This window comes from Protopterus annectens, chromosome 15.part0, assembly GCF_019279795.1.
Source record: "Protopterus annectens isolate FY-2018-M chromosome 15.part0, PAN1.0, whole genome shotgun sequence".
Taxonomy (NCBI): Eukaryota; Metazoa; Chordata; order Ceratodontiformes; family Protopteridae; genus Protopterus; species Protopterus annectens.
In genome coordinates this window covers 576,712,334-576,730,586 of record NC_056749.1, presented here as the reverse complement: position 1 = coordinate 576,730,586, position 18,253 = coordinate 576,712,334, and the positions used below count along the sequence as shown (strand labels likewise).

Below are 18,253 nucleotides of genomic sequence, written 5' to 3'. Positions count from 1 at the left end.
AGGAGTAAGATCAGGTGGAAAGTATTGTGTAAAAAATACAGAGGGTGAGGTGAAAAGATCAAGAAAAGCTGTTTTTTGTGACTAGATTCTCTCCTTTTTCTACTATTTTGGAAAGTAAAGGGAATTTTGGTATGTGACAATATGTTAAGACATTTATTTCCTAAACACATCACTTTTTCATATGGCAGATATAGTAATTTGAAAGAACCGTTGAGTGAGGATGGTATAAAAGTTGGATCAGGTGACAGAATAGAACACTTGGTTGTGGAAATTGTTCAGTATGTAGCAGGGTAAGAATTTAAACGGCTGTAAAATCAATAGGCGAAACTAGAGAGCTAAGGAACCTTTCAACTAACTAATTTTGAGTTTTACACATTATTGGATGTGGTTATGCAAAAGCTAGTTGGTATATTGGACAAACGAAGAGGAATGTAAAGGCTAGAATAATGGAACATTTGGGGGATATTAGAAGACAAAATATGAATAGTCCAGTTGCTAGTCATTTTGTTTCTGCACATGGGGGATTAGCAAGTAGCTTTTTTTTTTTTAGTGTCTTAGCACGGCCAATTTTGAGTAGCACGGGTAGTTTCAAAGAGAAACTTAATAGATTAGAGTGTAGGATGATCATAAATTATAGGACATTGTTTCCAAGGGGAATGAATTTAGATAAAAATTTAACTGGGTCTATATTAAAAGACCAAAAAAGTAAAACCACGAATGCCTAAAGAGCAAAAGAAACGGAACCTCAAACTTGCTATTATGGGGGGCCGTGCCCCCCACACCCCCCGCTAAATATATATCCCAGCTCGAGATTGCACTACAGTGAGGAAAGGGCAAATATTCCAATCTTCACTGTACCGCAAACTGAGAGGTTCCATTTTTTTTCGCTCTTTAGGTGTTCGCGGTTCTGCTCTTTCGGTCTTGTAACACAGACCCATTTAACTTTATAGTAATCTATTTATGTGGATTTTGTACAATGTTTAGCTTTAAAAACTTAAGCTTTTTCAGAGTATTTTTATATTGTTAAAATGATTGTGTGTGCAACTGGTTAATTATGAAGCACTTTGTGTATAAATTGGATCAGATGTTACCCTGCAATAAGGAAAAAGGCCGAGGTACCAGAATAAAGTGAATATTACATAGATCCTTTGGCTAAGCTGATTTTTGTGCATTTTTCATGTTTTGGTGACTGCTGTATGTATAACAGTTTCATCTCCTGCAGTTTCTGGTGAGCTGCCATCATGGCCATTTGCTTAAACATCCTAGGTCCTGTTGGTGAGTTCAAGTGGAAAGTCAGAAACTGTGAGTGAACAGCACCCACCCAGAAGCATAACACTGACTTATTGGCTATTATGTGCAAGAAAGCATCTTGGATGTCTAAAAAGCACACACTGTTCTCCCTTTGCCAACCAAAAGTGAACTGTTTGCACTAGTGCCATCTAAAACGAGAGCTTGAGGGATAAACATATTCAGTCTGCTTAGATCTAGAATGGGTCTGACATGGCCTTTTTCTTAGAAACAAAGAATTTCATGTTTCTAGACCAGGTTTAATCTAGTGAGACCTGCTGAATGGCTGTCTTTTGGAGCAGGCTGTTTACATCTTCCTTTCTCCTTTGACAGGAGAGGATGTCATGCAGTGGAAGAGTGCAGCTTCAAGGGGAAGTAGAATGGGACCTTGCAGGCTGTGGATATAATTATCCTTATTCATCTATGATGGCCATACCACACATGGAGATGCATCAAAAGACTACCCTCAACTGCCTCCAGAGCTGGTATTTCAGAAAACTTTTCCATGTTCTACTGGGAGAAATCAAGCACCAATGTTATTCTGACTATCGTAAACTCTGAGCAAGGCATCTGTTCTGGAAATAGTTATGGGCATGATGATCCCAGCCAGACTGTCTGTTCCACTATGCTTGGGCCCACATTTAAACTTTGCTTAGTATTTTTCTGTGCCCAACCTAAAGTTCTCCAAGGCATTTAGAAATGCACACAACAGTGAAAGCCTTATCAGCTTTTACTCTCCTACAGCTTCTCTCCACCAGTCACCAAAAATGTTCAGTCTCTTTAAAGTTTATATTCAGGAAGATGTCTTGAAATTCTTGACAAATTCAATTAGCCACAGCCAGGTGTGGTGGTAAACCATAACACTTGCCACCCTAACTGATCCATCTATGGCATGCTGCACAAGGCACAATGAAAGGTTTGAAACAGAGACCACAGTTGCTTCCAGGAACATCAGCTGTGTTTTGAGCCCTTGCTAATCCCCCAGTAACCTATCCAAGCACCTTGTGAAAATCAGCAAGCGTTCTCAGGAATCTTAACAGATGCATTAAATTATGCATCCTTTTACTGTAAATGTGGAATATGCAAACATATGTTAAAAGCCCTGGTGTCTGTTTTAGGGTGCGGTCCTCTATATTCTGTGAAGCTGGTTCCTTTTTCAAGGGCTACTGCAGCAACAAGATAGGTGACTTCACTAAAGTTTACAGGTCCTCAGGTAGCTGAAGGTTATGGTCATATCTTCTTGGAATCAATGACAATATATTGCAGTCCTTCTAAGCCTCTTGGATAAACAAGAATACAATTTTTGTAGCCAAAGGGTACAGCCAACCTACCTTGTTTCATATTAGTGCAAGAATTTCCCAGAAATTGGAGTAATCAGGATGGAAAGGCATGGAACCTAGTGTAAATTTGATCTGGGACCCTCCTCCCAGTCTAGTGTCATTACCTCATTCTACCCAGTACAGGGACAGCATTTGAGAAGGCCAATCAGCTTAGTTTCTGCTACTCCTTTCTCTCTTTCCAAAAAAAAAAAAAAAAAAAAAAAAATTGTCTGCTTTTACTGTATTTGTGTTTTTTCCTACTTTATTTTGTTTTTGCATCATCTTAAAAGTACTCAGTTGTATTTATTACTGCTTGGTGTAACTCATTGTAAGCCTTTTAGTTTAAGCACATGGGCTTCAGACCAGTTTTACATTAGGAAGGTTTGTGGTCTGCACTGTAGTGGCAGAACAGGTAGCTTACATCCTTCTAAGTTGGGAACTGCTGATTGAGGGCTCAGTGTCTGTTATTCTAAAAGTGTATTCATTCTGGTTTAAGCACTTGGGCTTGAGGCCAGTTATTTTACATTAAGAGGGTTCGTGTTCTGCACTCTTGTGGGAGGAGAGGCTGGACTCTGTCCTTCTGAGCTGGGAATTTCTGGTTAAAGCTTATAGTGCCTGCATATTTGAACTGCTTCTTACTGAAATTGGTACACCTTGTTTGCTGTAGCATAGACTAGATCCAGGCCTGCTGAATCTAGCTTTGTTTGTATAACTTGAGCACTAATCCAGGCATTCTTTAAAGTATTCAGTTGTATTTATTACTGCTGGTAGTAACTTGATTAAAGTGTAGCTAACATTTCTAAGTCTTTTGGATTAAGCACTTGGGCTTCAGACCAGTTGTTTTACATTAGGAAGGTTTGTGGCCTGCACTGTGGTGGCAGGACAGGTAGCTTACATCCTTCTAAGTTGGGAACTGCTGATTGAGAGCTCAGTGTCTGTTATTCTAAAAGTGTATTAGTTCTGGTTTAAGTACTTGGGTTTCAGACCAGTTATTTTACGTTAAGAAGGATTGTGGTCTGCACTGTTGTGGGAGGAGAGGCTGGACTCTGCCCTTCTGAGCAGGGAATTTCTGGTTAGAGGCTTATAGTGCCTGCATATTCTAACTGTTTCTTACTGAAATTGGTACACCTTGTTTGCTGTAGCATAGACTAGATCCAGGCCTGCTGAATCTAGCTTTATTTGTATGCTGCTTGTTTGTTTATTTCCCTGAAACGCTAATTCCACCTAAAACGCGGCCTTTTAGCACTTCTGTGGATCCCTAGTGATATCTGCATTGCTTACTGTACTTATTTCCTTGTTTCACTTGAAAGTTACTGTTTGTCGTTTTTGCATTTAAGTTACCTGTAACACAATGCATTTAAGTTACCTGGCACTTGCTCACTAAAGCAATTATATAAGTCAGCTCTAAAAAATTAAAAGCACTACACCCTCACAAACTCCCCTTGAGTACCTTGTTCCCCATTGGCCCTTTTTTTCAATTATAAAGGAATTCCCAATACTATTCTAGCATGTCCAAAGGTCAGTTGTCAATCTCCTCTCCGGTCCAGCTGGTGAATCTGGGAATCTTGAGGCAATGTTACAACTGCCTCATGTACACAGACAACCCTCTCCTCCTCCCAACAAATTCCAACACATGTGAGAGATGCAACCATATAGCCAAACTGGAGGCTAAGCTCTCTCAACTCAGTAATGGTGTAACCAGTCAGGAGGAGAAGGAAACCACACTCACTACAATTCCAGTCTCACATAGACCTACCACGACAACAAACCAAACACAAACACACAAAAACATACTCGGAGGCTCTAAATAAAAATCTGCCTAAGCAGCAGAGACCTCCAAAGCAGACACCCAAGATAAATAATAAAGAGCAGATCTGTCCTGGATCTGAAGAGGCGAATGACAATGCAACAAAGTGAATACAATTAATGCCAGGAAAAAAAATGTAAAGTTAAAAGGAGGGTCTGATGCTGTTTTTCAGAGCTGAAGTGTTTGCAAGTGAGATAAGAAATCTAGAGATAGAAGTTAAGTGCAAAGCATTTTGCAAGAAGGGAAGGAACAAGAGCTGGAGAATTATTTTCTGCCCTGAGCCGATATGAATCTGCTGTACAAGTCTTAAAGGTTGAAAAGTACAGACTGAATCATCCTACATCTTACAGATACTGAATAAAAACGAGCATTTTTAAATATTACATACTGTGGGTGCTCTCTCAAATAAGTCTGCAAGAAAAAAGTTGCTGAAAATGTCTTACCTTATCTACTATTCATAGACATTATAGCAAGACTTACAGTGTAAGCAAAGTGGAATAGTTTAGTTTACCTCCTCAACAGCTGTCTGCAAAGTTGACATGTCATACACTCCTTGAGGAACATCTTGAGAATTCTTGAGTGGAACTGAAACAGATGCTTCTGGAAAAAATATAGTGTGTCCATTAAATTTCTGAAGCATTATCTCAAATACATACGGTCACACAAAACATACTCTGGTCAACAGTAAACCTGCAGTATTTCTGGACTAGAAGCACCAGAGATGCACATCAGCATCTCACTCTACTCTCAAGTACTTGTTTGAAAAAGATAAATTAAATCCATTCATAAGGAAGAGAACTAGCAGTGGCAAAGCAAGAGAAACATACTGCCATACAAGTAATTGCACCATAAGCCAAGCAGATAAGATTCAAGTAACTGTACCATATGCCAAGCAAATAAGATCTCTGTAAAATACCAGTAATTTAAAAGTTGGCCCATCCCTCAGTGGATCTCTGACTAGGTGCATCCTTCTCTACCATTTCAGTTCAGCATTTTTGAAACTACTATACATAAGGTTGCCTGCACTGGTACACATTTTGAAGTCACGAGACTATTCATCCTGTGATCCCACAGTGCACCACTAACATTCTGTGCACACTTTGCATAAAAATCATAAGAATTAACATATTAAAAAGTATATGTAAACAGACTCATCTAACATACAGAGAACTCAAAAACAGTCATTGAACAGGGGGCTGTTCAACTACAGGCATTGGGTACCCACCAAAAGGATCATTAATGTCATACCAAGTAGCTGTAATATGTCTGCAATGGGGCCTGGAACAACTACTACACTTGAGGGCTTATTCTTACTAGAGGTTTCCTACAGGATGACAACACAGTTTGCAATCCACTTGTAAAGACCCTTCCCTGTATGGAACAAAGGCAGTGAAAAGCTTCTCCATCTTCTTAAATTCATCAACAAACGCTAAGGTACATTGTGAGCTGGCAGTGCAAACAGAGCGTAAAGGGCTCTCTATTACTATTTCTACCCCTACAAAGAAAACAGGGAAATTAATTGTCTAGTTCAAGTCACACCACCACTTTTATTAGGAAATAAGCAATTCTTAAGGGACATCTCATCACACAAGAAATGGTTTTCAGTGTACAGGGGCTTTAAATTTCAAGGTCTTGCATGCACAGCAAACTGCCACCAGGAAATGTTTAAACAATTTCAAAGCTGCTGAATCAATGGGTCCAAAACAGGTGGTAAGCAAACCTGCCAATCAGGGAGATCAGATAGTGCAGAAAGGAAGCTCTTCAAATCCAGGCAGAGATGCAGACTATACTGAAGGAACTACTGATACATGCATCTTGACCATGAAAGAATTTGAACAAATCAAAACAGTGGTAACAAAATAGGTCAGGACACAACCTGTAAGCCTCCTTACTGGAGTGGTAAGAAATAAGGCTCCTCCCAATGAAGAACCTCTTCCTCTTGGTAGAATACCATTACAAGCAGGCTTGAGGACCTGAGGTGGAGCTGGTTTTTACCTCATCTGGGGAACCAAGATAAGAACTGGGACAGTCTCCTGCATCAAAGATGTAAGAGCTTGAAACTACATAAGAAAATTAAGCTTTGAGGTGTACCAAAAACAAAACAACTTCAAAATAATGATACCCTGGGTCTAGAATATACAATAAGCCCCAGAGCCGGAAAACAAAAAGAATCATTAAAACAATACACGTTAAGCGCTTTCGTCCCTTTTAATTATTTACGGGGCTTCATCAGAACAGTTAACTACTAAAACACAAACCTTATATACAGGAAGTACCATAAATCAATTTCCTTTGTTAATTGATGCTCAACAATGTTAAAATGAACTTTTACAACTCTTTCTTGCAAAAAAAAAAAGTTACAACCGTTTCAAACATTCTTATTATTCAATAAATATAATGCTGATAAATTCAAAGCTCTTCTTCAAAATAGGTAATAAAGAAAGGTATTCATTTAACCCTGGGGAGAAAAAAAGAGCATTTAACTTAATCCATTGAAATTCTTTTACTTCAATGTCTAATTCCCACCAACTACCCCAAACATTAATAGGCACTACCACCACCATTTTAGTAAACTGTAGTAAGCTGGAAGTAGTAAGAACTGTAGTAAGCTGGAAATAGTAAAGAACTGAACTCCTGTAAATTATTAAAAGGGACAAAAGTGCTTTATGTGTACTGTTTTAATTAAGATAATTTTCCAGCTTGTGTATTGTAGACCCAGGGTATCATTATGAAGAGCTTGAAACTACACCTTTTCAGCTACCAGGTGTGGCAAGAATCAGTTTTGATCCCTTACTTCATGCCACTAATTTTTGGAAAAATGCTTTGAGGAGGGGAAGAGAGGGAAGAATGCAAGTAAAGAAAACTTTCTTTTCTTAACAGTACTGTATCTGTGTTGCATGGTTTTCTTTACATGCTATTTTTGGGCATGATGGGGATTGTAAACTTTTTTGTTTATTTTTCTCCTCTCTTCTTTCTTTTTGTGCAGTTTTGAGAAACATAGGCAATGTAATGATTAAAAAATGAAAAAAAGTGAGCATGGTTAAGGGGGCATGACAGACTTCAAATTAATGTGCTTTTTTCATTCTTGCATGGGGAAATGACTGATTAAGGACCTTTGTTTTAAGACAGAGAGCAAGTAAATGAACAAGAATATTGATTACAATAAGTTTTTTTCTAGTACTTGCAAATATTGTACCAAGTAGCATTTCTGCAGCTGGTCTTCATGCCTCCATGAAGACAATCTAATAGAAACAAACTGGAGACAGTCTGGTGGAAGGGGATTGGCAGAGGGAAAAAAAAAAAAAAAGAGAAATTGACTAGGACATAATATTCCCTGAAATCAATCTGGGATTTTGCCATGTGTGACATCTTTAAAGATAATACAAAACCAGTTAGACTGAGTCAAGACCTCTCAAGATTTTTAATGCAATGGGGATACCAATATAAACAGATGCTTTTGTTTTTCCTTGTTCACCCTTGTCTTTTTTTTCTTTGTTCAGTTTTGAGAAATGTAGGCAATGCAATGAAAAAAATGAGAAGGGGAGAAGATGGGGGAGAGTGGAAGGGTCTGGTTAAGAGAGTATGACAAATGAAAAATCAGTGTGCTTTTTCCCATGTTTGCATAGGGAAATGACTGAGTAAAAATCCTAGGTGCCATCCAGTAACAAGTTTATTACAAAGCATGTAAATGAAAACATTGAATATTGTAATGCTTTTTTCTGATAAACAAGGCATTCTTAGCAGTTTTGTCTGGTTTACATGTCACTCGAAGATACTTTGATAAAGAGAAATGGCTTGGAGAAAGTATTTACTGAAAGCATTCAAGTGTTTTCTTAACCGGGAGAGTTATAAAGATTTATAAAATCAAACAGGACTTAATACCACAGGCTGTACCATGGTTTTAGCATAAAAAGAAGTTATGTTCTTACCATAATGTTCCATCTGTGTTGTTGATCTTCATTCATTCATTATTGATGAGTGTCTGTTCCATCCTCAGAACACAGTCGGCCTTTATACCAAGCTCGCACCAGCCAAAAAACTCTTGAGCCAAGCCTTTACCAATAGTGCCCCTCTCCATATTACCTTAGATCGAGTGTGCCCATAAGGAAAGGACATATCAGAGAGAAAAAGTGGAGGCTTTTTCTGAGCTACTTCCTTATCCTAGGATAGGACCATAACCGAACCTTATAGAGTCTTTTGGAGGGGGATGGTGGAGGGGTTGTAATGAATGAATGAACACCACCATCACAGATGGAACATTATGGTAAGAACATAACTTCTTTATCTGATGTTGTTGATCTTCATTCATTCCTTACTGATGGGACATAGTCCCTAGCTATCTTGTTTCCAAGGAGGCCCTATGGAAGAATATTCTTGAGTACCATTGAACCAAAGGATGCTCTCCCCCTGGAGATCATATCCAATTTGAAATTAGCAATAAAGGTACGAGGAGAGGCCCATGTTGCTGCTGCACAACTGTCATCCATGGATGCCCTCGCATGGAAAGCAACAGATGTTGCAACTGACCTTGTGGAATGTGCTTTGAGTTTTAGAAGGTAAAGAAACCTTACTTCACTGATGAGTAAAAGAAATATTTATTGACATTTGTTAACCAGGTTGGTCCAACTGAGTTTGTGGCCCATTTTCAGTGGCAACCCTAGGAGAAAAGCTCCATTAATAAACTTTAATTGTACATTACAATGCTAACAATTTTTGAGTTAATACAGATATGAGAGAGAGAGAAGAGATTTACATAAGTTGTTATACAGGAAAAAGTCACTTAACCATTTAGACAATGTAACTTTGGAAAAAAGTTGTCTTACCATAACTTTCCATCTGTATTGTTGATCCTCGTTCAGTCATTACATATGGGTATCTGTTCCGAGCTCGGAACTGAGCCGGCCATTTTCCAAGCTCGCGTCAGCTTCAAACTCTCGAGCTAAACTCTTACCCACAATTCCCCTCTCCCTGTTACCTCAGATTGAGTTTGCAAGTTAAAGAAGATAGAGGCTACCTCTGGTCGAACAACCTAAGAGAACTGGATGGTGAGATCCACTAGAAACCACAGGAGGGGGGAAGGAGGGAAGGTCTTAATGACTGAACGAGGATCAACAATACAGATGGAATGCTATGGTAAGACATGACTTCTTTATCTGATGATGTTAATCCTCGTTCATTTCTTACGTGTGGGAGAGTCCCCAGCTACCTCTATTTCTGGGAGGCTCTCATGGAAGGACATTCCTGAGCACCATAGAACCGAAAGATGCTCTTCCCCCTGGAGGCCAAATCCAATTTGTAATGATTGATAAAAGTATGAGGTGTAGCCCAAGTTGCAGTTGCATAGATGTCATGTAAAGAAGCTCTGGCATGGAAGACAGCAGAAGTTGCCACCGACTTTGTTGAATGAGCTTTCATGGTAGTAGGCAACGAAATGTTACGTTGTGTGCAAATAAAGGTCAGTGTCCTTCAACCGTCTAGCTAATGTGACCTTAGCAACAGCTGATCCTAATCTAGGTCCAGAAAAGGCCAAAAATAACTGGTCAGATTTACAAAAGGGTTTAGTCCTGTTAAGGTAAAAACGGATTTGCCTGTGAATACCAAGGGTATGTAGGCAATACTCGCCTCTGTTTGAATGGTTGGGAAAGAAAACTGGCAATTCAATGGCTTGATTAATGGTCACTTTAGGCAGAAATGACGGATTAGTTCTCAGACACTATCTCTATGAAAAATCAAGTATGGACTCTTGAGACATAAAGCCTGAAGTTCAGAAATACGTCTGGCAGAAGTAATAGGGACCAAAAAAAAGAAGTTATGTACTCACCATAACGTTCCATCTGAGCAGTTAACTTCATTTGTCAGCAACCTGTGGGTATCAGATCGGATTCTGAGCTTTTCTAGCCAAAGATTCGAACTCCAAGCTCCTCCCCCCTTAGCCATAATGCCCTGTCACCTCCCTCTAACCCTCAGATCGAGTTTGCCATAATGTCAGAGAATTATTATAACACAAGAAAGGAATACTGAATGTCCCCCACCTGATGTTATCTGGAAGTGACATATCCTGATCCTTCAAGAACGAACCAAGAGTGCGGGGGATGGAGGGAGGGTTGGTTGCTGACAAATGAAGTTACCTACTCAGATGGAACGTTATGGTGAGTTCATAACTTCTTTATCTGAAGTAGTTAACTTCATTTGATCAGCAACCTGTGGGACAGAGTCCCCAGCTACCAAAAAACTTGGGAGGTCCTCATGGAAGGATATTCCCGAGCACTGCAGAGCCAAAGGATGCGCATCCTCTGGATATTAAATCCAATTTATGTGTAATAAAGGTATGAGAGGAAGTCCAGGTAGCTGCTGAGCAAATGTCATCCAAAGAAACCCTTAACCAGAAAGCAACAGAAGCAGCCATAGATCGGGTAGAATGGGCTCAAACCCTCAGGGGCTCAGGACGACCAGAGCTTTTGTATGCCAGGAGGATGCATTGGGAAATCCCATCTAGCCAAGGTTACTTTAGTCACTGGTTTGCCCAGACAGGATTTAGCAAATGACACAAAGAGTTGATATGATTTTCGAAGTTCGGCTGTTCTGTTAAAGTAAAATCGCAACTGTCTATGAACATCCAGACAATGAAGTCTATACTCTCGACTGAAGCTGCACGCTCAAAGGGAGGACCAGTGAGAGACTGAAGAACTAGGGTTAGATCCCATGGAGGAACTGCATCTTACAGGGGGTCTTAACAGGAAGGTTCCTTTCAGGAATGTCTTGCAAATCTTAGAGGAAGCTAGGGGGCCAAAACTGTTTCCAACGTGGAAGTGGGAAATAGCTGCTAATTGAACCTTAACAGTAGAAGAACTAGCCCCTTGATGAAAAATATGGGATAGAAAGTCGAGGACTTCTGGGATAGGAGCCGTAAAGAGATCCAAATTCCTATGCTCCGCCCAGATAGAGAAACGCTTCCATTTACTCCTGTAGATTTTCCTGGTAGAAGGTTTATGAGCGGCCACCAGGATGGCCTTAACTGAGGAAGATATACCGGGAGTCCTAGCCATTAATGGAACTGGATCAACCAAGGTGAGAGCTTGAGGTAGTCAGGTCGGGTGTCTTCAATCCTAAGGGATCAGATCCGGAATGGGATCCAAGATCCAGGGAGGATGTACTAGATGAGACCGTAAGTATGGGAACCAGGTTTGGTGAAGCCAGAATGGGGCTATGAGGATAACTCTGCTCCCCAACAGACAAGCTTTCTGCAAGAACTTTATCATGGAAGAGGAGGATAAGCATATAGAAAACCGGATGGCCAAGCATGAACCAGAGTCTCTGGGGACTTCCCCTGGTGGGGGAATTAGAGCGAAGAACTCGCTGCACTTTGTGTTCGAAGGCGAGGTAAACAGATCGCAGCAAAGTTGACCCCATCTGAGGAAGATTTGCTCCGCTACTACTGGGTTCAGAGACCACTCGTAAGGTGAGGATCGTTTGACTCAACCTGTCCGCTAGAATGTTTGACGGACCCGGTATGTGCGTTGCTATGAGAAAGCGGTTGGTGGATATTGCCCATTCCCACACTCTCATGGCCTCTAAGTGGGTAAGATCTGGTTCCCCCGTTTGTTGATATACCAGACTACCGACATATCAGTTTGAACTGCAATAGTCCCCAGAGGAAGAAGGGGGTGGAGAGCTTGCAACGCTAGAAGCACCGCCCTCATCTCCAGGACACTGATATGCAATGAGGCCTCTGGGTGAGTCCACGTGCCTTGGACGGATCTGCCCATGCAATGCCCCCCCACCCGAGGAGAGATGCGTCCGTGGTCACTGTGACTTGGGGTGGGGACATGGAGAAGGGGTGCCCTTCCCAGAGGTCTCTGGAGTAGAGCCACCAGAGTAGAGACTCCCTGCAAATCCTGCTGAGGGAATAGGTGTAGACAGGGGTTGACGTAGGATGGACCATTGAACCTGTAAGGTCCATTGAAGGATTCTCATCTTCAGACGTGCGATAAGTGACAGATTGATGGCTGCTGTCATGGACCCCAGGGCCCTCAGGACCAATTCCGCTGGGGGGGCTGATGATTGTAAGAGAGCCATAATGTGAAGGTTTAAATTGCGAAGTCTGTCTGCCGTCAGAAAGACTCTGGATTGTACAGCGTCTATCCTGGCCCCTATGAAATCCAAGATCTGAACAGGCTGAAGGGAGGATTTCTTCTGGTTGATCGTGATCCCTAGATGGCGGGCTAGATGCAAGTAGTCCCTGCCTGAACATAGCAGATGCCTGGTGGGGGCGGTTAGGAGCCAGTCGTCCAGGTAAGGAAAGACCTGTATTCCCTGAAGCCTCAGGTGGGCCCCTACAACTGCCATGACCTTGGTGAACACCCTGGGGGCTGTGGTGAGACCAATGAGTAGGACCCTGGACTGATAATGGCTGGCTCCCAGCCGAAAGCGGAGAAACCTCCTGGATCACCTGTCCATTAGAATGTGGTAGTATGCATCCTTGAGGTCTATCGAGCACATCCAGTTGTTCTCCTGTAAAAGTGGGAGAATGGATTGAATAGTGACCATCCAGAAGTTTTCTTTTGCGACTGGCAGGTTCAGTGTGGACAGGTCGAGAATCGGTTGCAAGTCCCCCCCATCTTTTTTGGCACCAAAAAGAACCTGGAGTAAAAGCCTGATCCGGATTGCCCAAGGGGGACGTGCTGGATGGCTCTTTTTCTTAGCAGCTCTCATATTTCGAAGGCTGCTACCTCCCTCTGATTGGGTGGAACATCGGGGAGGCTCCCCAACTGGGGAGGATACATTAGGAATGGGATAGAATAGCCTTTGGATAGAATTTGGAGCACCCAGCGATCTGTCGTAATGGAATGCCAGTGTGTTAGGTGCTCCAAGAAGCGCCCCCGGCTGCCTCCAGAGAGGAGCAGTCGGGCAACCCCTCAGGGTTGCTGCGCGGGTCGATCAGAAAAGGGTTCCCTCAACCCGAAATTCTTCGGCCCCCTCTGCCTCTGGGCTGGCGACCACCCTGTCCTCCTCTGCCTCTGAAGGATGAAGGATCCGGAGCGAAAAGGGATGGTTGAGCTTTCCGGAACCACATCAGCTTTTGTCCCCTTTGGTTCCTGGAGTAGGACCTCTGAGGAGCAGAGAAGTGGATCCTGACGGCAGACATCTTCCCATCTTTCTCGCTCTGGAGAAGCGTATCGCGGACGGTTTTGCTGAAAAGCATACAACCGTCAAAAGGGGCGTTCGCGAAGGACGCCTTGAAGGGTTCCGCAAAGTTGCAGAGACAGAGCCAGGCCTGTCTACGCAAGACGACGCCTGTTACGCTGGCTCTAGCCGCTCCCTCCGTCGCATGGGAGAGAAGCTGCATAGATGTGTTAGCAATCGATTTGAGAGTGGCCATTCGAGCCAAGAAGGTCCGTTTGTCCTCGGCCGACATGGACTCTGGGGGTGATTCAGCATACTCCTTGATCAGGTCCCACTGGAGCTAAATTACATGTGCCATATAGTTCAGTGACCTTACAGAAAAGGTTGCTGAAGCGAACATCCGCTTTCCGAGATGGTCCATCATCCGAGACTCCTTGTCTGGAGGATGTACCGAGGACCTCTCCTGTGCTAATTCCTTTTTAGTGGCAGCCGCCACCACATGGCATCCACTGGGGCACCCTTGCTCCAAACTGTCCTGTCTGTGGGGGGGGGGGCTGAGGATCTTGTCAGGTCTCTTGGGTATTGGTTCAACAGTGTCCAGCTCCTTCCATGCCCTGGTAGTTATGAGGTCCACCAGGGGGTCGGCAGGAGAGGACACCCAAGAGATAGATGGGCCTGTCAAACGCCTCCAAAAATGCAGACTCATCCGAGGAAGGTTTTTGGGCAGACCACCCCCCTCTAATGCGCAACATTTCCATAATGTCTCCAAAGGAGACGTCTTCGGGGTTGACCTTGGGGAACCTTCCCCTTCCTCTAAGTCCGTGTCTTCTGTGAGGGACTCAGGTGAGTCCAAGTGCCTCCTCTTGCACTTTCATTTGTGAGGGACCTCCTCGGGGGGGGCTGTCCAAAGAAGCCTCACCAACAATGTCTTGTTCCTCTACGGGAATCATCTGGGACGTAGGCGCAGGCTGTCCCTGGGTCCGGATGATGGAAGACAGGCCAGTCTGAGAGGGAATGGCGGGTGGATCCGTATCTGTAGCAAGAGCCTGGGGCCTCGAATCCCTCAAAAGGACCCTCTCCACGACGTCGAATGCCGAGGGTGAACCACTTTCCCTAGGATCCGAAAGCAGTCCCCTCGGATCTGGCGTGCAGATTTGTGCCAGAGATGAACCGATCGGAGCCAAAAGAGTAGTGCACTCCGACCTCAACGGAGCCAAAGGCCCACTAACCCCTCAGGATCAGACTCTCAACTCATGACCCCGAGAGCTCGGATCCGAAAATGGAACCAACAGACTCGAGGGTACAGTCGGCGCTGAAGTAGAAAACACTGCCGGCGCTGACACCACCCCGGCTCTGAAGCTAGATGGATCAGACAGCTCCAAACCCCGATAATGGGTCGGAGAAGGAGCAATGGGGGCAAAAAAGGGGGGTCGAGCTACCCCTCGGAGGGGGGAAGGCAAGAGCACTCCCATCTGCAGCTGGGCCTGAAGAAATCGACGCATCTGGTCCATGTCTGCGTCGGATAGACTCCTCGTTGACCTGGACGAGGCTGCCAAGGCTACCCGGGAAGGCTGCCTAGACGACCTTGAAGGTGACCGGGTCTGCTCCTCCAGCTCCGGGGAAAAACGTTGAGAACGAAGCCGGGAGGGGGAAGACCTGGAGACCTTAAGGGGAGAGGCAAGCTGCTTGGATGGCGGGGCCAATGGAACTGACTCGGACTGCCTCTTGTGGCTACGGTACCCATCTTTTTCCCACTCCCTATCCTTCTTATCCCTCTTTTTTCTGTCACTTTCCTTCTGGACCAAAGAGGGAGGTTGAGTCCTGACCAGGGGATCAGAGGCGGTAGGTGGAGCAGCTGCAGCTGGTGCCACAGAGGCGGAGGAGGACGAAGTGGAATCAGGGGGCAAAAGGCTGGCAAGGATTAGCTTCATCCTCCTATCCCTCAAAGCCCTGGGGTTGAAGGCTGCACAAATAGTGCAGCCCGAAGAAAGGTGATCAACACCCAGGCAAATAACGCACAGTGTGGCCATCCGCTGGGGACAGCTTATGGCCACACTCTGAGCATTTAGAAAACACAGCTTTTGGGCCTTCAGACATTTTAAAGAAAGGAAAACAGGCCCACACGCACACACCTTCACACACAGACGGGGTGAGGGGAATAACTAAGAATTTTTTTAAAACTACCCACAAGTAATACTAAGAGAGTTAGAAGGAAATCACACACACAAAGATATAGAAATTTTCACAGAAAAATACATATAAAGCCTTAACTCATGATACCATGCTAGGAGCTCTTTCTAAGAAGCTTACAGAAGCCACAGCAAATGAGATCTGAGGGTTAGAGGGAGGTGGCAGGGCATTATGGGTAAGGGGGGATGAGCTTGGAGCTCGGATCTTTGGCTAAGAAAGCTGCCGGCTCGGATCCGAATCGGATCCAATACCCACAGGTTGCTGATCAAATGAAGTTAACTACTTCAGATACAAGGTTTTCCATGACAAATACTTGAGGTCACAAGAAGAGGCTGGTTCAAAAGGTGCCATTGTCAGAGCTTGCAGAATTAATGATAAATCCCATGGTTGAATAGGTTCTCTAAAAGGCGGCTTCAGATGATTCACACCTTTTATGAAGGTCTTACACAATTTATGGGACATGAGAGGAAACTTGGACACCCTCATGAAAATTAGAAATTGCAGCCAAATGAACTCTAATGGTAGAGGCCGATAGACCTGATTGAAACAGGTCAGCCAGATAGTCTAGTATTATCGACACTGGTGCTGAAAAGGGGTCTACTTGTTTATCTTTCAGCCAACAAATAAATCTTGTCCACTTGCTCAGATAAGTAATTCTAGTGGAGGACTTAGGAGAAGCAATAGGAATATCACGTACTGGTAAAGACGGATCATTCTGCCTGGCTATCAAGGGAATTGGAGTAGCCAAGCCGTTAGCTTCAAGCTGTTCAGGTTGGGATGAATCAGGTTCTGTGGGTGTGAGATCAACTCTGGGATTGTATGGAGGATCCATGTGAGATCAACTCTGGGATTGGATGGAGGATCCATGGTTGATCTAGCAGGAGAGGCCAAAGGAATGTGAACCAAATCGGTCGTGGCCAATATGGTGCGATGAGGATTACCTTGCTCTTCAACTGCCAGGCTTTCTTCAGAAACTGGTGAATGAGAGGAAAGGGCGGAAATGCATAGAGAAGACCCAAGGGCCAATCGTGGACTAGAGCATCCCTGGGTGACTGTCTCAGAGGTGGAATCAGGGCAAAGTAGTTGCTGCTTTTGTAGTTGGGCTGGGGTGCTAAGAGGTCGCAGCAAGGACGGCCCCAGCAGTGGAAGATCTCCACCGCTATCAAGAAATTCAGGGACCACTCGTGAGGTTGTAGAATGCACCTGCTGAGTCTATCACGTTGGAACTCCTGGGAATGTGCATTGCTAGAAGAAAATGGTTGGTAGCCATCGCCCATTGCCATATCCTCATGGCCTCTCGACAAAGGGGGTTCTACCTTGCTTGGTGATGTACCAGACCACCGCCATGTTGTCTGATTGAATCGCAATTGTCCCAGATGGCAGCAGGGGATGGAATGCTTGCAATGCCAGAAGCACTGCCCCCTCAGCTCTAGAACATTTATATGCAGATGGGCCTCCGGTTGGGACCAAGTGCCTTGGACTGTCTGTCCCTGACAGCCCCCCCCACCCAATCAGGGAGGCGTCCGTGGTCACTGTGGCTTTGGGTTGCTGGGGGGAAAAAGGGTGAGACCACTGAAAGAGGTTGTGTGTCATCAACCAATTAAAATCCTGTTTGTACCTGTAGGTTACTCGAATCATGGCTGAAAGAGAATGCTGAAAAGGAAACCATTGGGTGAGCAGTAGCCATTGTAGAAGCCTCATGTGAAATCTGGCCAGGGTAACAATGGTGATGGAAGCTGCCATGGAACCCAACAGCTGTAGAACAGAGTGAGCCATGGATTTTTCCTTTGAAAGGATTGGAATTAATTAGTTGTTGCTTTATCCTTAAAATTCTGTGCTCTGGAACAGCCACTCTGCAGTTTTTTGTATCCAAGATGACCCCTATGAATTTTATCGACTCAGATGGGGTGAGATTGGATTTCTTTCAGTTTATGGTTATGCCTAGTCTCTGAGCAGCGAGGAGAGAGTATGCCAGGGCTTTTTCCAGTAGATGTCTGATGGGGGCGGAAATGAGCCAGTCGTCTAGGTACGGAAACACCTGGAATCTTTTAAGTCGCAAGTGAGCTGTGACAACTGCCATGCACTTTGTGAACACTCTGGGGGCTGTAGAGAGTCCGAAGGACAGTACTCTCAACTGGTAGTGACCGATTCCCGCACGGAAGTGCAGAAATCTTCTTGACGGCCTGTCCACCTTTATGTGGTAGTATGCATCTTGAAGATCTAGAGAGCACATCCAATCGTCTTTTTCCAAAAGCGGGAGGAGACTGTATAGTGACCATCCAGAATTTTTGTACTCTCACACAAACTTGTTAAATACACAGAGGTCCAAAATTGGTCTCCAGTCCCCGGATTTCTTTGGCACCAAAAATAGTTTTGAGCAGACTCAGGATCCTATCTGGTCTGGAGGGACTATCTGGATCACACTTTTGCTTAGCAGCTTTTCTATCTGCAGTGCTGCTTCTTCCCTTTGACTGGGTGGAACGTCGGAAGATTTTTTTTGACGGGACAAAGATCGAAGGGGATATGA

At 44.0% G+C, this 18,253-nt stretch overlaps 1 long non-coding RNA gene across 2 annotated transcripts in view; it reads right to left on the bottom strand.

The window, feature by feature from the left end:
• Positions 1 to 5,015, bottom strand: part of LOC122789931 — a 609,659-nt gene extending 604,644 nt beyond the window's left edge. For both annotated transcript variants that reach the window (XR_006362889.1, XR_006362890.1), the window contains exon 1: positions 4,925 to 5,015. This is a non-coding gene — a long non-coding RNA (uncharacterized LOC122789931). The remainder of the gene's footprint in view (positions 1 to 4,924) is intronic.
• Between the last annotated feature and the right edge of the window lie 13,238 nt (positions 5,016 to 18,253).